The sequence below is a fragment of the Rhinoderma darwinii genome, assembly GCF_050947455.1.
Source record: "Rhinoderma darwinii isolate aRhiDar2 chromosome 4 unlocalized genomic scaffold, aRhiDar2.hap1 SUPER_4_unloc_10, whole genome shotgun sequence".
Classification (NCBI taxonomy): Eukaryota; Metazoa; Chordata; class Amphibia; order Anura; family Rhinodermatidae; genus Rhinoderma; species Rhinoderma darwinii.
The window spans coordinates 60,001-75,527 of record NW_027461754.1 but is presented as its reverse complement, the minus strand read 5'-3'; the positions used below and the strand labels follow the sequence as shown (position 1 = coordinate 75,527).

The 15,527-nt window shown below is 45.6% G+C and overlaps 9 non-coding genes across 9 annotated transcripts; 8 read left to right on the top strand and 1 right to left on the bottom strand.

The window, feature by feature from the left end:
- Positions 1-958: 958 nt before the first annotated feature.
- Positions 959-1,044, top strand: TRNAY-GUA (transfer RNA tyrosine (anticodon GUA)). The gene is given in 2 exon segments: positions 959-995; positions 1,009-1,044. It is a non-coding gene; the product is annotated as a tRNA-Tyr (tRNA).
- Positions 1,045-2,712: 1,668 nt separating this feature from the next.
- Positions 2,713-2,798, top strand: TRNAY-GUA (transfer RNA tyrosine (anticodon GUA)). The gene is given in 2 exon segments: positions 2,713-2,749; positions 2,763-2,798. It is a non-coding gene; the product is annotated as a tRNA-Tyr (tRNA).
- Positions 2,799-4,466: 1,668 nt separating this feature from the next.
- TRNAY-GUA (transfer RNA tyrosine (anticodon GUA)) lies at positions 4,467-4,552 on the top strand. Its single transcript is given in 2 exon segments — positions 4,467-4,503; positions 4,517-4,552. It is a non-coding gene; the product is annotated as a tRNA-Tyr (tRNA).
- A 563-nt stretch (positions 4,553-5,115) lies between these two features.
- Positions 5,116-5,189, bottom strand: TRNAN-GUU (transfer RNA asparagine (anticodon GUU)). Its single transcript has one exon. It is a non-coding gene; the product is annotated as a tRNA-Asn (tRNA).
- A 1,028-nt stretch (positions 5,190-6,217) lies between these two features.
- On the top strand, positions 6,218-6,303 carry TRNAY-GUA (transfer RNA tyrosine (anticodon GUA)). The gene is given in 2 exon segments: positions 6,218-6,254; positions 6,268-6,303. It is a non-coding gene; the product is annotated as a tRNA-Tyr (tRNA).
- Positions 6,304-7,970: 1,667 nt separating this feature from the next.
- On the top strand, positions 7,971-8,056 carry TRNAY-GUA (transfer RNA tyrosine (anticodon GUA)). The gene is given in 2 exon segments: positions 7,971-8,007; positions 8,021-8,056. It is a non-coding gene; the product is annotated as a tRNA-Tyr (tRNA).
- A 1,677-nt stretch (positions 8,057-9,733) lies between these two features.
- Positions 9,734-9,819, top strand: TRNAY-GUA (transfer RNA tyrosine (anticodon GUA)). The gene is given in 2 exon segments: positions 9,734-9,770; positions 9,784-9,819. It is a non-coding gene; the product is annotated as a tRNA-Tyr (tRNA).
- Positions 9,820-11,490: 1,671 nt separating this feature from the next.
- On the top strand, positions 11,491-11,576 carry TRNAY-GUA (transfer RNA tyrosine (anticodon GUA)). The gene is given in 2 exon segments: positions 11,491-11,527; positions 11,541-11,576. It is a non-coding gene; the product is annotated as a tRNA-Tyr (tRNA).
- A 1,668-nt stretch (positions 11,577-13,244) lies between these two features.
- On the top strand, positions 13,245-13,330 carry TRNAY-GUA (transfer RNA tyrosine (anticodon GUA)). Its single transcript is given in 2 exon segments — positions 13,245-13,281; positions 13,295-13,330. It is a non-coding gene; the product is annotated as a tRNA-Tyr (tRNA).
- Positions 13,331-15,527: the final 2,197 nt, after the last annotated feature.

The window sequence follows — 15,527 nt, the reverse complement described above, 5'->3', positions numbered from 1 at the left end:
GACCTTCTGATCAACACAATAAAAAGAAGAGAATGATAAAACATAACAACTGCGTGGAACTACAGCCGCCAACAAATGGACAATTGCAACACAGAGATGGCCTCCACATTAGCGTCTTAACAACAGTCAGCGGGTAATAGGCTACCCCTCTCTTTTGGAGGTATGGCAGCAGAGTGGCGCAGCGGAAGCGTGCTGGGCCCATAACCCAGAGATCGATGGATCGAAACCATCCTCTGCTAAGTGCTCTCTTTTACTCACGCCCCCTGTTACAATTTGGCCATTATCCCCGGTCGGAATCACATGTTTTTCTCGTAAAAATAGAATAGAGACCCCCGATCCCTGACCATCTCATTTTCACGACCTTCAGACTATGCTTTTTATACACGCAACCTCCCAGTTTCTCATGCCACATGTTTTCGCCTTTGCAACAAAGTGGCACAGGCAAAGGCTTTTGGGCCCACAACCAAATGGGCCATTGGATCTAGACCATCTTTTCTACGTTGCGACTTTCTTATTTAAATCATTCTGATTTATTTTCTCTTCCCACAATTCTTCACTCTGTACACTAACGACTCACCTATACTTTTACACCACCCGGCACCCTGTAAGCTCCACGCTCCTTCTGCTTTTACGGGAGAAAGACATCCACACTTAAAAAAAAGACAAAAAAAAAAACCTTAAAGCTACAGGTTGAAAAGTATGTGATGATCACAATTGTGGTGAATCAGGCACCCCAACATGGAGACCAGCATGGACCCCAACATGGACTGCCAGAAGGGGGATTAGCTCAAATGGTAGAGCGCTCGCTTAGCATGCGAGAGGTAACGGGATCGACGCCCGTATTCTCCAAAGTTTTGGTTTGCAGAGTTTTTCAAAGAGCGGGACAATTCTCCTCTGTTTCCCTACTCATGTAACTCATTTGCAAGCTTAGGAAGCACCCGACAACCAGCTCGGCAAGCCTTCGATAGCTCAGCTGGTAGAGCGGAGGACTGTAGTAGAAAATCAGCAATCCTTAGGTCGCTGGTTCAATTCCGGCTCGAAGGAACTTTTGTTAGTCTCATAGATGATGTTTCAACCTGTCGACAAATGCTCTCCCGGTGCCCTCGTCTTCTATCTATTTTCAGAGGGGTCTCTTGTTTGTGTTGGGTATTTGAAATGGGCATCCGACCGAAACTCTCAGTTGAGAGCCACAGTAGGACTTTCTGTAACTCTGACATGCAACTGAAACAAAAAGAGGGTACAATCATCCCTGGGTGGGCTTGAACCACCAACCTTTTGGTTATCAGACAAAAAAAAGTTTTCACAACCTTCAAGCTTTGCTTGAACCTCCCAGTTTCTCATGTCATGTGTCATCTTCTTTGAAACAGAGTGGCGCATGGAAAGACATTTAGGCCCACAACCAAAGGGGGCCAAAGGCTCTGGACCATTCTTTCTACATTGCAACTATGTCATCCAAATCACTGGGATTTTTTTCTCTTCTCAAAATTTTTCACACTGTACATGTTGAAATGGTCTTACAACCGGTGCCCTCCTCTTCTGGCCGAAACTTTAAGTTGAGAGGCACCATAGGATTTTCTGTAACATGCAACTGAAACAAAAAGAGGACACTGCCGTCCATGGGTGGGCTTGAACCACCAACCTTCCGGTTAACAGCCGAACGTGCTAACCAATTGCGCCACAGAGACAACCACGCTCCCCCACCTTGATTAAAGTCGTAAAAAAGCCACAACATGGTAAATGGAGTATGTTTCTTAGAGGACCTTCTGATCAACACAATAAAAAGAAGAGAATGATAAAACATAACAACTGCGTGGAACTACAGCCGCCAACAAATGGACAATTGCAACACAGAGATGGCCTCCACATTAGCGTCTTAACAACAGTCAGCGGATAATAGGCTACCCCTCTCTTCTGGAGGTTTGGCAGCAGAGTGGCGCAGCGGAAGCGTGCTGGGCCCATAACCCAGAGGTCAATGGATCGAAACCATCCTCTGCTAAGTGCTCTATTTTACTCACGCCCCCTGTTACAATTTGGCCATTATCCCCGTTCGGAATCACATGTTTTTCTCGTAAAAATAGAATAGAGACCCCCGATCCCTGACCATCTCATTTTCACGACCTTCAGACTATGCTTTTTATACACGCAACCTCCCAGTTTCTCATGCCACATGTTTTCGCCTTTGCAACAAAGTGGCACAGGCAAAGGCTTTTGGGCCCACAACCAAATGGGCCATTGGATCTAGACCATCTTTTCTACGTTGCGACTTTCTTATTTAAATCATTCTGATTTCTTTTCTCTTCCCACAATTCTTCACTCTGTACACTAACGACTCACCTATACTTTTACACCACCCGGCACCCTGTAAGCTCCACGCTCCTTCTTCTTTTACGGGAGAAAGACATCCACACTTAAAAAAAAAAAAAAAAAAAGCTTAAAGCTACAGGTTGAAAAGTATGTGATGATCACAATTGTGGTGAATCAGGCACCCCAACATGGAAACCAGCATGGACCCCAACATGGACTGCCAGAAGGGGGATTAGCTCAAATGGTAGAGCGCTCGCTTAGCATGCGAGAGGTAACGGGATCGACGCACGTATTCTCCAAAGTTTTGGTTTGCCGAGTTTTTCAAAGAGCGGGACAATTCTCCTTTGTTTCCCTACTCATGTAACTCATTTGCAAGCTTAGGAAGCACCCGACAACCAGCTCGGCAAGCCTTCGATAGCTCAGCTGGTAGAGCGGAGGACTGTAGTAGAAAATCAGCAATCCTTAGGTCGCTGGTTCAATTCCGGCTCGAAGGAACTCTTGTTAGTCTCATAGATGATGTTTCAACCTGTCGACAAATGCTCTCCCGGTGCCCTCGTCTTCTATCTATTTTCAGAGGGGTCTCTTGTTTGTGTTGTGTATTTGAAATGGGCATCCGACTGAAACTCTCAGTTGAGAACCACAGTAGGACTTTCTGCAACTCTGACATGCAACTGAAACAAAAAGAGGGTACAATCATCCCTGGGTGGGCTTGAACCACCAACCTTTTGGTTATCAGACAAAGAAAAGTTTTCACAACCTTCAAGCTTTGCTTGAACCTCCCAGTTTCTCATGTCATGTGTCATCTTCTTTGCAACAGAGTGGCGCATGGAAAGACATTTAGGCCCACAACCATAGGGGGCCAAAGGCTCTGGACCATTCTTTCTTCATTGCAACTATGTCATCCAAATCACTGGGATTTTTTTCTCTTCTCAAAATTTTTCACACTGTACATGTTGAAATGGTCTTACAACCGGTGCCCTCCTCTTCTGGCCGAAACTTTAAGTTGAGAGGTACCATAGGATTTTCTGTAACATGCAACTGAAACAAAAAGAGGACACTGCCGTCCCTGGGTGGGCTTGAACCACCAACCGTCCGGTTAACAGCCGAACGCGCTAACCAATTGTGCCACAGAGACAACCACACTCACCCACTTTGATTAAAGTCGTAAAAAAGCCACAACATGGTAAATGGAGTATGTTTCTTAGAGGACCTTCTGATCAACACAATAAAAAGAAGAGAATGATAAAACATAACAACTGCGTGGAACTACAGCCGCCAACAAATGGACAATTGCAACACAGAGATGGCCTCCACATTAGCGTCCTAACAACAGTCAGCGGGTAATAGGCTACCCCTCTCTTCTGGAGGTTTGGCAGCAGAGTGGCGCAGCGGGAGCGTGCTGGGCCCATAACCCAGAGGTCAATGGATCTAAACCATCCTCTGCTAAGTGCTCTATTTTACTCACGCCCCCTGTTACAATTTGGCCATTATCCCCGGTCGGAATCACATGTTTTTCTCGTAAAAATAGAATAGAGACCCCCGATCCCTGACCATCTCATTTTCACGACCTTCAGACTATGCTTTTTATACACGCAACCTCCCAGTTTCTCATGCCACATGTTTTCGCCTTTGCAACAAAGTGGCACAGGCAAAGGCTTTTGGGCCCACAACCAAATGGGCCATTGGATCTAGACCATCTTTTCTACGTTGCGACTTTCTTATTTAAATCATTCTGATTTCTTTTCTCTTCCCACAATTCTTCACTCTGTACACTAACGACTCTCCTATACTTTTACACCACCCGGCACCCTGTAAGCTCCACGCTCCTTCTTCTTTTACGGGAGAAAGACATCCACACTTAAAAAAAAAAAAAAAAAAAGCTTAAAGCTACAGGTTGAAAAGTATGTGATGATCACAATTGTGGTGAATCAGGCACCCCAACATGGAAACCAGCATGGACCCCAACATGGACTGCCAGAAGGGGGATTAGCTCAAATGGTAGAGCGCTCGCTTAGCATGCGAGAGGTAACGGGATCGACGCCCGTATTCTCCAAAGTTTTGGTTTGCCGAGTTTTTCAAAGAGCGGGACAATTCTCCTCTGTTTCCCTACTCATGTAACTCATTTGCAAGCTTAGGAAGCACCCGACAACCAGCTCGGCAAGCCTTCGATAGCTCAGCTGGTAGAGCGGAGGACTGTAGTAGAAAATCAGCAATCCTTAGGTCGCTGGTTCAATTCCGGCTCGAAGGAACTTTTGTTAGTCTCATAGATGATGTTTCAACCTGTCGACAAATGCTCTCCCGGTGCCCTCGTCTTCTATCTATTTTCAGAGGGGTCTCTTGTTTGTGTTGGGTATTTGAAATGGGCATCCGACCGAAACTCTCAGTTGAGAGCCACAGTAGCTGTAACTCTGACATGCAACTGAAACAAAAAGAGGGTACAATCATCCCTGGGTGGGCTTGAACCACCAACCTTTTGGTTATCAGACAAAAAAAAGTTTTCACAACCTTCAAGCTTTGCTTGAACCTCCCAGTTTCTCATGTCATGTGTCATCTTCTTTGAAACAGAGTGGCGCATGGAAAGACATTTAGGCCCACAACCAAAGAGGGCCAAAGGCTCTGGACCATTTCTTTCTACATTGCAACTATGTCATCCAAATCACTGGGATTTTTTTCTCTTCTCAAAATTTTTCACACTGTACATGTTGAAATGGTCTTACAAACCGGTGCCCTCCTCTTCTGGCCGAAACTTTAAGTTGAGAGGCACCATAGGATTTTCTGTAACATGCAACTGAAACAAAAAGAGGACACTGCCGTCCCTGGGTGGGCTTGAACCACCAACCTTCCGGTTAACAGCCGAACGCGCTAACCAATTGCGCCACAGAGACAACCACGCTCCCCCACTTTGATTAAAGTCGTAAAAAAGCCACAACATGGTAAATGGAGTATGTTTCTTAGAGGACCTTCTGATCAACACAATAAAAAGAAGAGAATGATAAAACATAACAACTGCGTGGAACTACAGCCGCCAACAAATGGACAATTGCAACACAGAGATGGCCTCCACATTAGCGTCTTAACAACAGTCAGCGGGTAATAGGCTACCCCTCTCTTTTGGGAGGTATGGCAGCAGAGTGGCGCAGCGGAAGCGTGCTGGGCCCATAACCCAGAGGTCGATGGATCGAAACCATCCTCTGCTAAGTGCTCTCTTTTACTCACGCCCCCTGTTACAATTTGGCCATTATCCCCGGTCGGAATCACATGTTTTTCTCGTTAAAAATAGAATAGAGACCCCCGATCCCCTGACCATCTCATTTTCACGACCTTCAGACTATGCTTTTTATACACGCAACCTCCCAGTTTCTCATGCCACATGTTTTCGCCTTTGCAACAAAGTGGCACAGGCAAAGGCTTTTGGGCCCACAACCAAATGGGCCATTGGATCTAGACCATCTTTTCTACGTTGCGACTTTCTTATTTAAATCATTCTGATTTTATTTTCTCTTCCCACAATTCTTCACTCTGTACACTAACGACTCACCTATACTTTTACACCACCCGGCACCCTGTAAGCTCCACGCTCCTTCTGCTTTTACGGGAGAAGACATCCACACTTAAAAAAAAAAAAAAAAGCTTAAAGCTACAGGTTGAAAAGTATGTGATGATCACAATTGTGGTGAATCAGGCACCCCAACATGGAAACCAGCATGGACCCCAACATGGACTGCCAGAAGGGGGATTAGCTCAAATGGTAGAGCGCTCGACTTAGCATGCGAGAGGTAACGGGATCGACGCCCGTATTCTCCAAAGTTTTGGTTGCCGAGTTTTCAAAAGAGCGGGACAATTTCTCCTCTGTTTCCCTACTCATGTAACTCATTTGCAAGCTTAGGAAGCACCCGACAACCAGCTCGGCAAGCCTTCGATAGCTCAGCTGGTAGAGCGGAGGACTGTAGTAGAAAATCAGCAATCCTTAGGTCGCTGGTTCAATTCCGGCTCGAAGGAACTTTTGTTAGTCTCATAGATGATGTTTCAACCTGTCGACAAATGCTCTCCCGGTGCCTCGTCTTCTATCTATTTTCAGAGGGGTCTCTTGTTTGTGTTGGGTATTTGAAATGGGCATCCGACCGAAACTCTCAGTTGAGAGCCACAGTAGGACTTTCTGTAACTCTGACATGCAACTGAAACAAAAAGAGGGTACAATCATCCCTGGGTGGGCTTGAACCACCAACCTTTTGGTTATCAGACAAAAAAAAGTTTTCACAACCTTCAAGCTTTTGCTTGAACCTCCCAGTTTCTCATGTCATGTGTCATCTTCTTTGAAACAGAGTGGCGCATGGAAAGACATTTAGGCCCACAACCAAAGAGGGCCAAAGGCTCTGGACCATTCTTTCTACATTGCAACTATGTCATCCAAATCACTGGGATTTTTTTCTCTTCTCAAAATTTTTCACACTGTACATGTTGAAATGGTCTTACAACCGATGCCCTCCTCTTCTGGCCGAAACTTTAAGTTGAGAGGACCCATAGGATTTTCTGTAACATGCAACTGAAACAAAAAGAGGACACTGCCGTCCCTGGGTGGGCTTGAACCACCAACCTTCCGGTTAACAGCCGAACGCGCTAACCAATTGCGCCACAGAGCAACCACGTCCCTGCTTTGATTAAAGTCGTAAAAAAGCCACAACATGGTAAATGGAGTATGTTTCTTAGAGGACCTTCTGATCAACACAATAAAAAGAAGAGAATGATAAAACATAACAACTGCGTGGAACTACAGCCGCCAACAAATGGACAATTGCAACACAGAGATGGCCTCCACATTAGCGTCTTAACAACAGTCAGCGGGTAATAGGCTACCCCTCTCTTTTGGAGGTATGGAAGCAGAGTGGCGCAGCGGAAGCGTGCTGGGCCCATAATCCAGAGGTCGATGGATCGAAACCATCCTCTGCTAAGTGCTCTCTTTACTCACGCCCCCTGTTACAATTTGGCCATTATCCCCGGTCGGAATCACATGTTTTTCTCGTAAAAATAGAATAGAGACCCCCGATCCCTGACCATCTCATTTTCACGACCTTCAGACTATGCTTTTTATACACGCAACCTCCCAGTTTCTCATGCCACATGTTTTCGCCTTTGCAACAAAGTGGCACAGGCAAAGGCTTTTGGGCCCACAACCAAATGGGCCATTGGATCTAGACCATCTTTTCTACGTTGCGACTTTCTTATTTAAATCATTCTGATTTCTTTTCTCTTCCCACAATTCTTCACTCTGTACACTAACGACTCACCTATACTTTTACACCACCCGGCACCCTGTAAGCTCCACGCTCCTTCTGCTTTTACGGGAGAAAGACATCCACACTTAAAAAAAAAACAAAAAAAAAAACCTTAAAGCTACAGGTTGAAAAGTATGTGATGATCACAATTGTGGTGAATCAGGCACCCCAACATGGAAACCAGCATGGACCCCAACATGGACTGCCAGAAGGGGGATTAGCTCAAATGGTAGAGCGCTCGCTTAGCATGCGAGAGGTAACGGGATCGACGCCCGTATTCTCCAAAGTTTTGGTTTGCCGAGTTTTTCAAAGAGCGGGACAATTCTACTCTGTTTCCCTACTCATGTAACTCATTTGCAAGCTTAGGAAGCACCCGACAACCAGCTCGGCAAGCCTTCGATAGCTCAGCTGGTAGAGCGGAGGACTGTAGTAGAAAATCAGCAATCCTTAGGTCGCTGGTTCAATTCCAGCTCGAAGGAACTTTTGTTAGTCTCATAGATGATGTTTCAACCTGTCGACAAATGCTCTCCTGGTGCCCTCGTCTTCTATCTATTTTCAGAGGGGTCTCTTGTTTGTGTTGGGTATTTGAAATGGGCATCCGACCGAAACTCTCAGTTGAGAGCCACAGTAGGACTTTCTGTAACTCTGACATGCAACTGAAACAAAAAGAGGGTACAATCATCCCTGGGTGGGCTTGAACCACCAACCTTTTGGTTATCAGACAAAAAAAAGTTTTCACAACCTTCAAGCTTTGCTTGAACCTCCCAGTTTCTCATGTCATGTGTCATCTTCTTTGAAACAGAGTGGCGCATGGAAAGACATTTAGGCCCACAACCAAAGAGGGCCAAAGGCTCTGGACCATTCTTTCTACATTGCAACTATGTCATCCAAATCACTGGGATTTTTTTCTCTTCTCAAAATTTTTCACACTGTACATGTTGAAATGGTCTTACAACCGGTGCCCTCCTCTTCTGGCCGAAACTTTAAGTTGAGAGGCACCATAGGATTTTCTGTAACATGCAACTGAAACAAAAAGAGGACACTGCCGTCCCTGGGTGGGCTTGAACCACCAACCTTCCGGTTAACAGCCGAACGCGCTAACCAATTGCGCCACAGAGAGAACCACGCTCCCCCACTTTGATTAAAGTCGTAAAAAAGCCACAACATGGTAAATGGAGTATGTTTCTTAGAGGACCTTCTGATCAACACAATAAAAAGAAGAGAATGATAAAACATAACAACTGCGTGGAACTACAGCCGCCAACAAATGGACAATTGCAACACAGAGATGGCCTCCACATTAGCGTCTTAACAACAGTCAGCGGGTAATAGGCTACCCCTCTCTTTTGGAGGTATGGCAGCAGAGTGGCGCAGCAGAAGCGTGCTGGGCCCATAACCCAGAGGTCGATGGATCGAAACCATCCCCTGCTAAGTGCTCTCTTTTACTCAAGCCCCCTGTTACAATTTGGCCATTATCCCCGGTCGGAATCACATGTTTTTCTCGTAAAAATAGAATAGAGACCCCCGATCCCTGACCATCTCATTTTCACGACCTTCAGACTATGCTTTTTATACACGCAACCTCCCAGTTTCTCATGCCACATGTTTTCGCCTTTGCAACAAAGTGGCACAGGCAAACGCTTTTGGGCCCACAACCAAATGGGCCATTGGATCTAGACCATCTTTTCTACGTTGCGACTTTCTTATTTAAATCATTCTGATTTCTTTTCTCTTCCCACAATTCTTCACTCTGTACACTAACGACTCACCTATACTTTTACACTACCCGGCACCCTGTAAGCTCCACGCTCCTTCTGCTTTTACGGGAGAAAGACATCCACACTTAAAAAAAAACAAAAAAAACAAAAAAAAAGCTTAAAGCTACAGGTTGAAAAGTATGTGATGATCACAATTGTGGTGAATCAGGCACCCCAACATGGAAACCAGCATGGACCCCAACATGGACTGCCAGAAGGGGGATTAGCTCAAATGGTAGAGCGCTCGCTTAGCATGCGAGAGGTAACGGGATCGACGCCCGTATTCTCCAAAGTTTTGGTTTGCCGAGTTTTTCAAAGAGCGGGACAATTCTCCTCTGTTTCCCTACTCATGTAACTCATTTGCAAGCTTAGGAAGCACCCGACAACCAGCTCGGCAAGCCTTCGATAGCTCAGCTGGTAGAGCGGAGGACTGTAGTAGAAAATCAGCAATCCTTAGGTCGCTGGTTCAATTCCGGCTCGAAGGAACTTTTGTTAGTCTCATAGATGATGTTTCAACCTGTCGACAAATGCTCTCCCGGTGCCCTCGTCTTCTATCTATTTTCAGAGGGGTCTCTTGTTTGTGTTGGGTATTTGAAATGGGCATCCGACCGAAACTCTCAGTTGAGAGCCACAGTAGGACTTTCTGTAACTCTGACATGCAACTGAAACAAAAAGAGGGTACAATCATCCCTGGGTGGGCTTGAACCACCAACCTTTTGGTTATCAGACAAAAAAAAGTTTTCACAACCTTCAAGCTTTGCTTGAACCTCCCAGTTTCTCATGTCATGTGTCATCTTCTTTGAAACAGAGTGGCGCATGGAAAGACATTTAGGCCCACAACCAAAGAGGGCCAAAGGCTCTGGACCATTCTTTCTACATTGCAACTATGTCATCCAAATCACTGGGATTTTTTTCTCTTCTCAAAATTTTTCACACTGTACATGTTGAAATGGTCTTACAACCGGTGCCCTCCTCTTCTGGCCGAAACTTTAAGTTGAGAGGCACCATAGGATTTTCTGTAACATGCAACTGAAACAAAAAGAGGACACTGCCATCCCTGGGTGGGCTTGAACCACCAACCTTCCGGTTAACAGCCGAACGCGCTAACCAATTGCGCCACAGAGACAACCACGCTCCCCTGCTTTGATTAAAGTCGTAAAAAAGCCACAACATGGTAAATGGAGTATGTTTCTTAGAGGACCTTCTGATCAACACAATAAAAAGAAGAGAATGATAAAACATAACAACTGCGTGGAACTACAGCCGCCAACAAATGGACAATTGCAACACAGAGATGGCCTCCACATTAGCGTCTTAACAACAGTCAGCGGGTAATAGGCTACCCCTCTCTTTTGGAGGTATGGCAGCAGAGTGGCGCAGCGGAAGCGTGCTGGGCCCATAACCCAGAGGTCGATGGATCGAAACCATCCTCTGCTAAGTGCTCTCTTTTACTCACGCCCCCTGTTACAATTTGGCCATTATCCCCGGTCGGAATCACATGTTTTTCTCGTAAAAATAGAATAGAGACCCCCGATCCCTGACCATCTCATTTTCACGACCTTCAGACTATGCTTTTTATACACGCAACCTCCCAGTTTCTCATGCCACATGTTTTCGCCTTTGCAACAAAGTGGCACAGGCAAAGGCTTTTGGGCCCACAACCAAATGGGCCATTGGATCTAGACCATCTTTTCTACGTTGCGACTTTCTTATTTAAATCATTCTGATTTATTTTCTCTTCCCACAATTCTTCACTCTGTACACTAACGACTCACCTATACTTTTACACCACCCGGCACCCTGTAAGCTCCACGCTCCTTCTGCTTTTACGGGAGAAAGACATCCACACTTAAAAAAAAGACAAAAAAAAAAACCTTAAAGCTACAGGTTGAAAAGTATGTGATGATCACAATTGTGGTGAATCAGGCACCCCAACATGGAGACCAGCATGGACCCCAACATGGACTGCCAGAAGGGGGATTAGCTCAAATGGTAGAGCGCTCGCTTAGCATGCGAGAGGTAACGGGATCGACGCCCGTATTCTCCAAAGTTTTGGTTTGCAGAGTTTTTCAAAGAGCGGGACAATTCTCCTCTGTTTCCCTACTCATGTAACTCATTTGCAAGCTTAGGAAGCACCCGACAACCAGCTCGGCAAGCCTTCGATAGCTCAGCTGGTAGAGCGGAGGACTGTAGTAGAAAATCAGCAATCCTTAGGTCGCTGGTTCAATTCCGGCTCGAAGGAACTTTTGTTAGTCTCATAGATGATGTTTCAACCTGTCGACAAATGCTCTCCCGGTGCCCTCGTCTTCTATCTATTTTCAGAGGGGTCTCTTGTTTGTGTTGGGTATTTGAAATGGGCATCCGACCGAAACTCTCAGTTGAGAGCCACAGTAGGACTTTCTGTAACTCTGACATGCAACTGAAACAAAAAGAGGGTACAATCATCCCTGGGTGGGCTTGAACCACCAACCTTTTGGTTATCAGACAAAAAAAAGTTTTCACAACCTTCAAGCTTTGCTTGAACCTCCCAGTTTCTCATGTCATGTGTCATCTTCTTTGAAACAGGGTGGCGCATGGAAAGACACTTAGGCCCACAACCAAAGGGGGCCAAAGGCTCTGGACCATTCTTTCTACATTGCAACTATGTCATCCAAATCACTGGGATTTTTTTCTCTTCTCAAAATTTTTCACACTGTACATGTTGAAATGGTCTTACAACCGGTGCCCTCCTCTTCTGGCCGAAACTTTAAGTTGAGAGGCACCATAGGATTTTCTGTAACATGCAACTGAAACAAAAAGAGGACACTGCCGTCCATGGGTGGGCTTGAACCACCAACCTTCCGGTTAACAGCCGAACGTGCTAACCAATTGCGCCACAGAGACAACCACGCTCCCCCACCTTGATTAAAGTCGTAAAAAAGCCACAACATGGTAAATGGAGTATGTTTCTTAGAGGACCTTCTGATCAACACAATAAAAAGAAGAGAATGATAAAACATAACAACTGCGTGGAACTACAGCCGCCAACAAATGGACAATTGCAACACAGAGATGGCCTCCACATTAGCGTCTTAACAACAGTCAGCGGATAATAGGCTACCCCTCTCTTCTGGAGGTTTGGCAGCAGAGTGGCGCAGCGGAAGCGTGCTGGGCCCATAACCCAGAGGTCAATGGATCGAAACCATCCTCTGCTAAGTGCTCTATTTTACTCACGCCCCCTGTTACAATTTGGCCATTATCCCCGTTCGGAATCACATGTTTTTCTCGTAAAAATAGAATAGAGACCCCCGATCCCTGACCATCTCATTTTCACGACCTTCAGACTATGCTTTTTATACACGCAACCTCCCAGTTTCTCATGCCACATGTTTTCGCCTTTGCAACAAAGTGGCACAGGCAAAGGCTTTTGGGCCCACAACCAAATGGGCCATTGGATCTAGACCATCTTTTCTACGTTGCGACTTTCTTATTTAAATCATTCTGATTTCTTTTCTCTTCCCACAATTCTTCACTCTGTACACTAACGACTCACCTATACTTTTACACCACCCGGCACCCTGTAAGCTCCACGCTCCTTCTTCTTTTACGGGAGAAAGACATCCACACTTAAAAAAAAAAAAAAAAAAAGCTTAAAGCTACAGGTTGAAAAGTATGTGATGATCACAATTGTGGTGAATCAGGCACCCCAACATGGAAACCAGCATGGACCCCAACATGGACTGCCAGAAGGGGGATTAGCTCAAATGGTAGAGCGCTCGCTTAGCATGCGAGAGGTAACGGGATCGACGCACGTATTCTCCAAAGTTTTGGTTTGCCGAGTTTTTCAAAGAGCGGGACAATTCTCCTTTGTTTCCCTACTCATGTAACTCATTTGCAAGCTTAGGAAGCACCCGACAACCAGCTCGGCAAGCCTTCGATAGCTCAGCTGGTAGAGCGGAGGACTGTAGTAGAAAATCAGCAATCCTTAGGTCGCTGGTTCAATTCCGGCTCGAAGGAACTCTTGTTAGTCTCATAGATGATGTTTCAACCTGTCGACAAATGCTCTCCCGGTGCCCTCGTCTTCTATCTATTTTCAGAGGGGTCTCTTGTTTGTGTTGTGTATTTGAAATGGGCATCCGACTGAAACTCTCAGTTGAGAACCACAGTAGGACTTTCTGCAACTCTGACATGCAACTGAAACAAAAAGAGGGTACAATCATCCCTGGGTGGGCTTGAACCACCAACCTTTTGGTTATCAGACAAAGAAAAGTTTTCACAACCTTCAAGCTTTGCTTGAACCTCCCAGTTTCTCATGTCATGTGTCATCTTCTTTGCAACAGAGTGGCGCATGGAAAGACATTTAGGCCCACAACCATAGGGGGCCAAAGGCTCTGGACCATTCTTTCTTCATTGCAACTATGTCATCCAAATCACTGGGATTTTTTTCTCTTCTCAAAATTTTTCACACTGTACATGTTGAAATGGTCTTACAACCGGTGCCCTCCTCTTCTGGCCGAAACTTTAAGTTGAGAGGTACCATAGGATTTTCTGTAACATGCAACTGAAACAAAAAGAGGACACTGCCGTCCCTGGGTGGGCTTGAACCACCAACCGTCCGGTTAACAGCCGAACGCGCTAACCAATTGTGCCACAGAGACAACCACACTCACCCACTTTGATTAAAGTCGTAAAAAAGCCACAACATGGTAAATGGAGTATGTTTCTTAGAGGACCTTCTGATCAACACAATAAAAAGAAGAGAATGATAAAACATAACAACTGCGTGGAACTACAGCCGCCAACAAATGGACAATTGCAACACAGAGATGGCCTCCACATTAGCGTCCTAACAACAGTCAGCGGGTAATAGGCTACCCCTCTCTTCTGGAGGTTTGGCAGCAGAGTGGCGCAGCGGGAGCGTGCTGGGCCCATAACCCAGAGGTCAATGGATCTAAACCATCCTCTGCTAAGTGCTCTATTTTACTCACGCCCCCTGTTACAATTTGGCCATTATCCCCGGTCGGAATCACATGTTTTTCTCGTAAAAATAGAATAGAGACCCCCGATCCCTGACCATCTCATTTTCACGACCTTCAGACTATGCTTTTTATACACGCAACCTCCCAGTTTCTCATGCCACATGTTTTCGCCTTTGCAACAAAGTGGCACAGGCAAAGGCTTTTGGGCCCACAACCAAATGGGCCATTGGATCTAGACCATCTTTTCTACGTTGCGACTTTCTTATTTAAATCATTCTGATTTCTTTTCTCTTCCCACAATTCTTCACTCTGTACACTAACGACTCTCCTATACTTTTACACCACCCGGCACCCTGTAAGCTCCACGCTCCTTCTTCTTTTACGGGAGAAAGACATCCACACTTAAAAAAAAAAAAAAAAAAAGCTTAAAGCTACAGGTTGAAAAGTATGTGATGATCACAATTGTGGTGAATCAGGCACCCCAACATGGAAACCAGCATGGACCCCAACATGGACTGCCAGAAGGGGGATTAGCTCAAATGGTAGAGCGCTCGCTTAGCATGCGAGAGGTAACGGGATCGACGCCCGTATTCTCCAAAGTTTTGGTTTGCCGAGTTTTTCAAAGAGCGGGACAATTCTCCTCTGTTTCCCTACTCATGTAACTCATTTGCAAGCTTAGGAAGCACCCGACAACCAGCTCAGCAAGCCTTCGATAACTCAGCTGGTAGAGCGGAGGACTGTAGTAGAAAATCAGCAATCCTTAGGTCGCTGGTTCAATTCCGGCTCGAAGGAACTTTTGTTAGTCTCATAGATGATGTTTCAACCTGTCGACAAATGCTCTCCCGGTGCCCTCGTCTTCTATCTATTTTCAGAGGGGTCTCTTGTTTGTGTTGTGTATTTGAAATGGGCATCCGACTGAAACTCTCAGTTGAGAACCACAGTAGGACTTTCTGCAACTCTGACATGCAACTGAAACAAAAAGAGGGTACAATCATCCCTGGGTGGGCTTGAACCACCAACCTTTTGGTTATCAGACAAAGAAAAGTTTTCACAGCCTTCAAGCTTTGCTTGAACCTCCCAGTTTCTCATGTCATGTGTCATCTTCTTTGCAACAGAGTGGCGCATGGAAAGACATTTAGGCCCACAACCAAAGGGGGCCAAAGGCTCTGGACCATTCTTTCTTCATTGCAACTATGTCATCCAAATCACTGGGATTTTTTTCTCTTCTCAAAATT